This window comes from Temnothorax curvispinosus, unplaced genomic scaffold (genome assembly GCF_003070985.1).
Source record: "Temnothorax curvispinosus isolate PA1 unplaced genomic scaffold, ASM307098v1 QBEX01002391.1, whole genome shotgun sequence".
Taxonomy (NCBI): Eukaryota; Metazoa; Arthropoda; class Insecta; order Hymenoptera; family Formicidae; genus Temnothorax; species Temnothorax curvispinosus.
Window position 1 is genome coordinate 135,019 of NW_020212171.1, and position 8,799 is coordinate 143,817.

Below are 8,799 nucleotides of genomic sequence, written 5' to 3' on the forward strand. Positions count from 1 at the left end.
GGGCGCGCGGCATGCGTGTGCGTGTGCACATGCGCGCATGTAATGCACGAAACAAAGAACCGTCCGAAGGAACCTCGCTGGCCCGCTCCCGCACGCATAAATACTCGGGCCGCGCGCTCGCGCGCATATACCCTCGTCGCGATAACTTACTCTTCGCTGGATTCTCGGATATGATTCGTCACGATCAGCTGACGTGCGCATTTCAAGTGGCTTAAATAAAGTGACGCTCTTTCTCGCCGCTTTCACAATAGGGCGCCGCATCGACCTCACATTTTTCTAAGCGACTGCAATTCGCGACCGTTTCCTCGCTTCACGTTTTCGACGCGACGTTACTTTTCCTCTCTTCCTTTTCTTCATTGTAGAATGCCTTTTCAGATTACAATCGAGGAAATAATGCCAATTGCTATCGCGTGAGATAAGTTTGATACGTTGATAACCGTTGGAACAATTGCAATTTTAATATCGGTGCCGCGCGATGCGATAGCAATTACGTATTGAAATTTTCGCGACTTTCGTAAAATCGCAATGGAGGAAACATAAAGAGATAATAATTACTCGAGACAATTATATAAAATAATTAGGGCGTTTAATTATCTCAACGTAAAATTAAGTTTCTGCGAGATCGTGCCAATGGAAATGTCTAAAAATGTAATAACTACCGAAACCAGCAAAATGAGAAATCGATACCGCGCGATATCGCTGCGGAAAGGATTAATATTTAATCTATTCATATATCCGTGGATTATTTCTGAGCGAGAAATAACATGGTTAATATTTTGCGACAGGGACATAATAACGAAAATCAAAGGCAAACGGCTCTTTTCTTTCTCTGTTTACATACCACGTGTTTCTCTTCTTCATATGTGCATATATATACGTTAAAAAAATATATATAAATATATATATATACACACATATATTTATTTATTTATTTGCATGTACGTATGCGCGTGTATGTATCCGCGCGCGCGCGCGCGTGTACATATACATATATATTGATGTATGATTAATCGTCGTATCCACTGCGTTACGACAAACGTTTCCAAGTTTCTCTTGTACGCAGTCACGAGAGCTTTGTAAGACGCGATTTGTTAAATCTCGCACCTGCGACCTTCCTCTTTCCAAGGTACGCATCACATGGACGCGACCGTGCGAATTTTAACGCGCAGCATGCAAAACGTGGCGTGGCCGCATAATCGCCGCGCACCTGAATTCACGTGCAATGTATATAGTAGAGTACATATGTGTATGTACATACATAAGTGTACATACACACACACGCACTATTCAATTGCACGTCTTGTATCGATGCACACGGGAATTTATTCGATTGACTTGCGCTGGCCGGGTCGCTGAATGAATTCGCTTTGTTAATTTTATCGGACTCGCGCGCTCTTATCCGCGCGTGTTCCGCGAGCGCTCGCTCTTCTCTCTCTTTCACTTTTTCGCATCGATCGGTATCGATCGTCGAGCACGGAGACGCAGGCGTTCCGCGCATTTAGGAATGTTTAAATTTAATAGGATACGCGATGTATATCGCGCGATAATCTCCTCAAGTGTATCCGTGGCTTGGGTTATCGGTTTATCGCGTGTAATACTAAATCGGGTTTCTCTCCGCGGAAATAAATCGACAGAGATCAACGCGAGCGCGTTTTGCTAGCAACGTTGACAAATCGATCGGCTAATATAATGACAATTAATGCAAATAATATGTAAAATGTACGAAAGATTACGATTTTTATACTATTCTTACAATATATTTCTCTATTCGATATCGCCAGATATTGTTACCTGTCTAATATCAAGATTAAATTATCAGTGTCAAAAGTATACGCGACGATGTCGAAGCATCGCGACTGACGTGTCAGTCTGTAACGTGAACGGCGGTTTCCCAACCGCGCTCGTTCCGAGCGAGCGTCCGCTGCGCCTAAATAACGCGTCCGCTTGTCGGGGTCTAATTTCGCAGATAACGCGCGAGTCGCCGCGAACGTAATCTAGTTACTAGGCGTACAATCTAATCGACCGATTCGTATTATGTGTATGCATACCTGCACGTACAAACTACACTTCTATTCGTAGAATCGCACTAGTCCCGCGCGATAAAGTCAAGTTTGCCTTCAATGTTACGATGCCGAGCCGCGATTTCGTTACGCAATTCTCTAAACCTATCCTCGCATTAATTCGACTATCTGTTTTCGTCATGTTAACGCCTCTGCGCGTGATAAGACTTCCTGTCGCCGACGATATTTTTGACGATACTGCGAAATATGATTTGCAATAAAGAAAAAGTGCCCCGATGGCTAATGCGATAGGTGTACCGTGGAAACGTGTTCTAATATGTAGAGAATAATTGAATAATGGTCTTTTACGAATCTTTATTCTGAGACAATCTTGCAATTTAATAATTCCGTCTTTTATCGGAACTCTTAATTTTTTACTGTCCCGCCTCTTTCTTTCTAATTCAAGAGAAATATAAAAATTATTCATTTACATTTTACGGACAGATTATATCTCGAAATATATTCTCCTTTAAAAATTTCTTTTTTTTCCAAGAAATGTTTCTGGTATTACATTACATTGTAATTTATTATTTCTTCATTCGAATATTTTACGGAATTTTGTAAAATTATTCGTATATCTTTGAATCTCTCGAAGGGGCCAATTTCTATTTGCATCGAGGCCATCGAGCCGCGGTTAGAAAGCAAGTATGAAAAGATCGAGCACGGCCATTTTACGGTGTCCGACAATTCTCGGAGCGGAGAATCGAAGGACTGAAGGAGCAAAGAAGAACGGGAATAACGGGTGAGATTCAGCGTCCGTTATGGTTCAAGGAGAACACACCGTTACCGGATACATCCCCTTTTCTCTCGTGCAGGTGCTTCCAAGAAAAATAACTGGCCATCGCCGCACTAATTGCCCCGACGTATTAATGTTACCGTGCAAATATGCGATCAGACAAACTGTATTATAAATTAATAAGGGTTAGCGGTCATTTCGATAATAACTGGATCGGACTGGATGAACGTGTGCGAAAGATTTTAATTACGTCAATAAAGCGATATTCCAAGAACGGAGAAATAAAATTCTCGTAAAGAAGCATGATTTAGTCGTATTTATAGGGAAAGCTGTGATTAACGTAATTCCAATCACGTTTTTATTCCAATAAGGTTGCTTGATAAAAATAATAGGCGAGTATTAATACACATCCAAATACGTACAAATTAGGAGGACTAGATAACTTGTAAACTTGAAAATAACGCGCTAAGCTTATTTTGTAGAAGCTTCGGAGCAAACAACCGATTTTAAACAATTTACTTTACGAGTAGAGCGTGTGACTACTCACACCCATTTTTATATAAGCAGATTTCACGAGGAAAAATAGTAGTAGAAAAGCCAAATACAATAGCAGCCTCGTAAGATTCTTACGATCTTTTTCTTCTAATCGGATTTACCAAATTCTTATGGTTCTCACAATCGGACAGGTATAATTGAATGAGAGAGAGAGAGAGAGAGAAAAAGAAAAAGAGAGAGAGAGAGAGAGAGAGAAATAGAGAGAAGGTATCGTTATGTACGCTGTCATGTGTGCTATCGCGCGTTGAATTGTTCATGTGAGCTAAAATTACCAGGCGCGAGCGTTCGCGCGGTATCGGGATCCGGACGGGTGACGGATCTAATCGTGGGAACAATATAGTTTCTCTCGCGGTCGACGAAACCGTCGGTCATCAAAGGAGATTAGGTGGGCGCGGACCCCGCAGCTTTGTCCGAGGCCCATCCTTGAGAATCCGCTTTTGCACGCCGCGCGGATGTTCTCTATCGGCTATGCCGCCGCACGCGCGCGCGTACGAAGCGCATACGTAGCGAGTAGCGAGTGCATGCGGCGGCTAAATTTTTCAGGAACGTCCGCGTCATCATCGAGGCGCTTCTTATTTTTTACCAGAGCCACATCACCTCCCTTTCCCCCCTCTCTTCCCCTCCCACGGCCCGTTCCCTCATATACGTATCGTCCGCCGTGTGTCCTGTTCGCTCTCTCGCAATTTTTCTCCATCTCTTTCGCTCTTTCTCGTTCGCTCTAATGTTGTCGATGTGTATACTCGCGGAATCTATTTATACCTAGGTCCACTGGTGTTTTCAACTTGCTGCACGGCCGTGCAACAAACTTAACCTGCGGTCTCTCGTAAAAATAGGGAACGGACGCGCCAAGCAGAGAGAGAGAGAGAAAGAGCGCGATTTGAAGAAACTCTGCGCGCGGCCGCAGGTGTGGGCGAAATATCATCTACGAATAGCAATTGTCCGCCTCTTAATATTTATACCGCGTGCTTAATATTTGCAACACGTGGTGTCCCTCCTGACTGCCGTGCATCGTAAACGCACGTAAATAAAAGAGAAAGGAAATATATATGTATATGTGTAAAATCTATATATGTAAAGGAAATATATGTATATATGTACACATACATGTGCGAAACGCGGGACACCGTGCGTAAACTCGCGGGTGCCGAAATCCCGCGCTACAAAAAATACGTAATCGCCCGCGGTTAGTGAACAAAAAAAATAAAAATAAAATAGCTCTCTCCTTCTCTCTCCCCTTGCGCGCGCACGCGGCGCGATAACGTGACGAAATCGGGTATGTAAAAAAAACACGAAAAAAAAGGAAACGAGGAAAAAACGATTACTCCCACGCAGCGGGAGCTCCGCGCGCCAGACGAGGCGCGGCGCGGCGCGGCGCGGCGCGGCGTGGAAAACGAGAGTGAACGCGTAGAGTAGAGTCGAGCGCGTACGCGCGGCATGGCATGGCGCGGCGCGGCGACCGTGGCACGGTCGCGGCACGGCCCCGGAGCGACGTACGACAAACGAGGGAACGAGCGCGCCTCTCACGGCGCAGAAAGTGCGAGCGAGCGACGAGGATTACGTCATGTGCCAGGCACTCTCTAACGTCTGGCATTATCTTCGTCTAGCGCGAGTCTAGCCACGCCAGTCCAAACGGTACTAACGCCGCGCTACCGGCCAGCGTTGCCGTCGTTGTTTCTACCGCCGCCGCCACCGCTGCCGCCGCCGCCGCCGTCGCCGACGCCGTCACAACCGCCGTCACCTTCGCCGTCTGGCATACATAGGCAAGGGCATACGAGACACGCCATCGTGTGTGGATTCATGAAAGGACACAGGCGCGTATTCTAGCGCTAACTAGGTGTTCAACGACACGTATGCGTGTCGCGCTCACGGACACATGCGTACACGCGCGCGTATACTCTCGCTCGTATGTTGGTGCATGTGCACGCATCGCATCGTCACGAATACGCACACTTACATACATATTTGCATGCGTACCGCTATATGACTCGCGCGACAGATACATGCAAACGCTCGTCCCCTCTTTCTCACTCTTTCGCTCTCGTTCTCTCGCTCTCTCATTCTCTCATTCTCCCTCTCTTTTTCTTTCGCACTCTTTTTCGCTTTGGCCCCCTCCCCCTCAATCGCTCCTTCTTCCTCTTTCACTCTCACCCTTGCGCCGTCTCTCCGTCTATCCCTCTCTTATTCCCTACCTCCCGTCCGCCCCCTTTAAGTACCCCCTCCCGAAATTTTTACTCTTTCTTTCCTTTTCTCTCTCTTTCGTTCGTTCCCTCTCCTCCTCCATACCTTCGTCTCGCTCTACTCCATTCCCTCCCTCTCTGTCTCCCCCAAACTTCTTCCTCTGTCTCTAGCGACCGCGTACACCGTGGAAGCCGCACAGGCGGCCGAAGGCCACCGGTCTCAGCTGTGGACGTACCTTGATCGTCAAGCGAGAAGTGAAGTGTAGACCTCCTTTGCCCCGGCGTCCTTGTCGTCAGTGCTGAGCCCCGTGGATTCTACCGTTCCGATGCGACGAAGATGACGATCGAGAGACGATTGTCTTCCCTCCGACTTCCGCCGATTTCTTCCTCGCCGTGCCGAAATATCGCCGAGCAGACAGACGCGCCCTGCCTCTCGCTCTTTTTACTCTCGCGTCTCTTTCCTCCGGCCACCTTTCTTTCAGTCTTCAAGTCGTCGCCGGCTGATCTCTATCGTATTCCACGACCGTCTTATCCGGTGGCGGAAATTGGACGAAATCGCGCGTAGAATCTTCGACGGACGAGCGAGCCGTTAGCGATTGTATAATGATGTATGGGACAGTCGCATGTTCCACCCAGCGTGCCTCGATGATCGACGGATTTTCTCCGATTTTTCACAGTCGCCTTTCACAGAGATAACCTTTCAAATCGTCAATGATCTCAAAGACCCGCGGAGACCGCGTAATGAAAAAAAAAAAAATCTCCGATCTCTTCCGCTAGCTCCTTCTCATTCTTCGTCGCGACTCGTCCCGAATTGACGTGGCGCACTTTCTTTCTCGCGCTCTTCTTCCGTCACAATCCTCCTCGGATCCGTCCGCGGACACGTCTCGATCGTCTCGAGGGGATCGCGGATCCGACGATCCACGAGACACAGGATGGCGAAAAAACGTCAAGCGAGATTTAATAGCGCGCGTACCATGGCATCACTCACACCGTGACCGAGGGACCGTTTTCTCTCTCCTCAAGGAAGTCGTCTCCCTTTCCCTCTTCTTCTCGTGTAGAACGCGCGTAACTGGATCACCGTAACGCGTACTCGCGGTCCCGTCGATACACGCATGGGCGCGCACTGCTTTTCCGCCTTGTCCCTCGTGACGTCGGTATAACTGAAGAACGCGCACTTCTTTTCTTTCTCTCTCTCTATTTTCCTCGACGACGACGATGACCGCCGAACACCCCGAGTTAAGTTATTCCTTTGAAACGTACGCGACAATCTTCATGGACCGATAACGGCGAAAAGGAACGTGGAAAGGGGGAAAAAAACACGACGGATTCGGCGGTAGAGAATTTTAAATATTGATAACACCTTCTTGTGTGCGTAACACGCGCCGCGGGATCGTGGAAACGACGCGCGACGAAGAGAGAGAGAGCGAGCGATGACAATTGTCGGTTTGCGCGATTTTCGAATGTCCTGGCCGTGTATTATCTTGCGCGCCGGTTGAACGTCGAGGACCGAAGGACCCAGCTGCTCTCCTCGCCGCTTCTTTGGGACACACACCGGGGGACTACCTAGTCGTAGAGTGATTGGGAACGCGACTGGCCAAAGCACTTGATTCGCGCGCGGTTCGGTTTGCCCGTTGCTGCGCCTCTCCCGTGCAGTTTTTTCGGCAGTCCTGTGGTATGCGTGCGCGCGCGGCGTGCATGTGTGCGTGCCGGAGTGCCCGCGAGCGCGCGCCCGCGCGAGCGTGTGTACGCTCCTCTTTCTCCGTCTTTCTCTCTCTCTCGGTCTGTCCGTCCCTCCTTCTCTTTCTCTCTCTCTCTCTCTCTCTCTCTCTCTCTCTCTCTCTCTCTCTCTATCCGCACGAAGAGCTCTTTTTCGTGCTCCTTCCCTCCGCGCCGTTCTTCCTATCCCTCTCTCGCTTCCCTCGTTTTTAACACGAGCGCGTGTACCGCCCGCTTGCACGCGCGTGTGTGTGGGTCCTCACGTGTTCGTGCGGTGGCCCCCGTGATGTACGCCGAAGAGCGGCCCTGCGCGCGAAAAAGAGAGAGGACTCGAGGGGGAGAGCGGGCGAGCGTGCGAGAATGAGCGAGCGTACGAGTATATGCGGCCGTTTATATGCGTGCGTATCGCGCGTACGTATGCACATAAGTATATATATACATATACACACGTCCGTCCGATTCGGCTCGTCGTGTCGTGTCGTGGCGATGCGTGCGTGCGTCTGTGCGTGCGCGTCCCGGGTAGGCGAGGGTATAGTTACCGAAATGTTAACCTCGTGGAACCACTTTTTATTGAGTGTCGCAAAATTCATAGGAACCTCGCGACGCGAGGAGAGGGGGCTTAACCCGGCCCCCGCTCCTCCCGACTCACGCTTAGCGGGGCTGACGCCGCGCGGAGGGGCGACAACCCCTACCCCCCGTGCCACGGGGTCCCCCGCGACACCCCTCCGCGTACCCACCAGACGTCCTCCCTCCCTCCTCCTCCTCCGCCCTCTTCCTCCTCCTTCTCCTGTTCCGTCACTTCCTCCTCCTCGTTCTCCTGATCCGCGTCCTCATCCGCGTCCTCATCTTCGTCCTCTTCCCCTCGCGCTCGCCCGACTCGAGGCCCTGGTCCTCGCCAATTCTTCGGCCCCCCACCATTTCCTCGCTAGTGGCCCCCAACCCTCGGTTTAGTTCTTTTCCCCCCTTGCCCTGGCACCCTTGGTCTCTCGGCCATGCACCGCTTCGGCTGTTCCCCTTGCTCGTCTCACGAGTCTCGTCCGTGCCGACCAATCGCCCTCCCTCCCTCCCTCTTTCCTACTCGCCAATGTTTGGCCCATCCGCTTATTCCTCTCTTCTACTCCCTTCTGTTCTTTTCTCCGCTTGACGCTCTTCTCTTCCCTTCTTTTCTCCTTCCCTCGCTATCACTTCTTTTTTATTCCGCTATAACTCGTCTTCTCTCTCTCTCCTCTCTTATTCTTACCTATTCACCCTTCCTTCACCGTGCTCTTCACTTTCTTTCTTTCTTTCTCCTTCTCCTTATTTCTTTCTTCCCCTTTCGGCCGCCTTCTTTCCATCGCTCCTCTCTCGTTCTTCTCGTATTTTCTCGTCTCGTCTCGTCTCATCTCTGCCATCGGCCTCCGAAACGAAACGAAGAAGTCTCGCCCGCTTTCCTCTGCCTCCCCTTGTCTCCCCTTTTCTCTCGCTCCATCGTATGGCAGTAGAAACGACTATCTCCTCGCGCTGGTGTTTGACACCGCCAGCAACCCTGCCTTACCCCCACCTGTCAGCCCTGTTA

The 8,799-nt window shown here is 49.7% G+C and overlaps 1 protein-coding gene across 2 annotated transcripts in view; it reads right to left on the minus strand.

Annotated features, from left to right (window-relative positions):
• The window catches only part of LOC112451577 (broad-complex core protein), a 64,590-nt gene extending 57,391 nt beyond the window's left edge, over positions 1 to 7,199 (minus strand). For both annotated transcript variants that reach the window (XM_025011244.1, XM_025011239.1), the window contains exon 1: positions 5,765 to 7,199. The gene's annotated coding sequence lies outside the window, so the exon portion shown is untranslated. The remainder of the gene's footprint in view (positions 1 to 5,764) is intronic.
• Between the last annotated feature and the right edge of the window lie 1,600 nt (positions 7,200 to 8,799).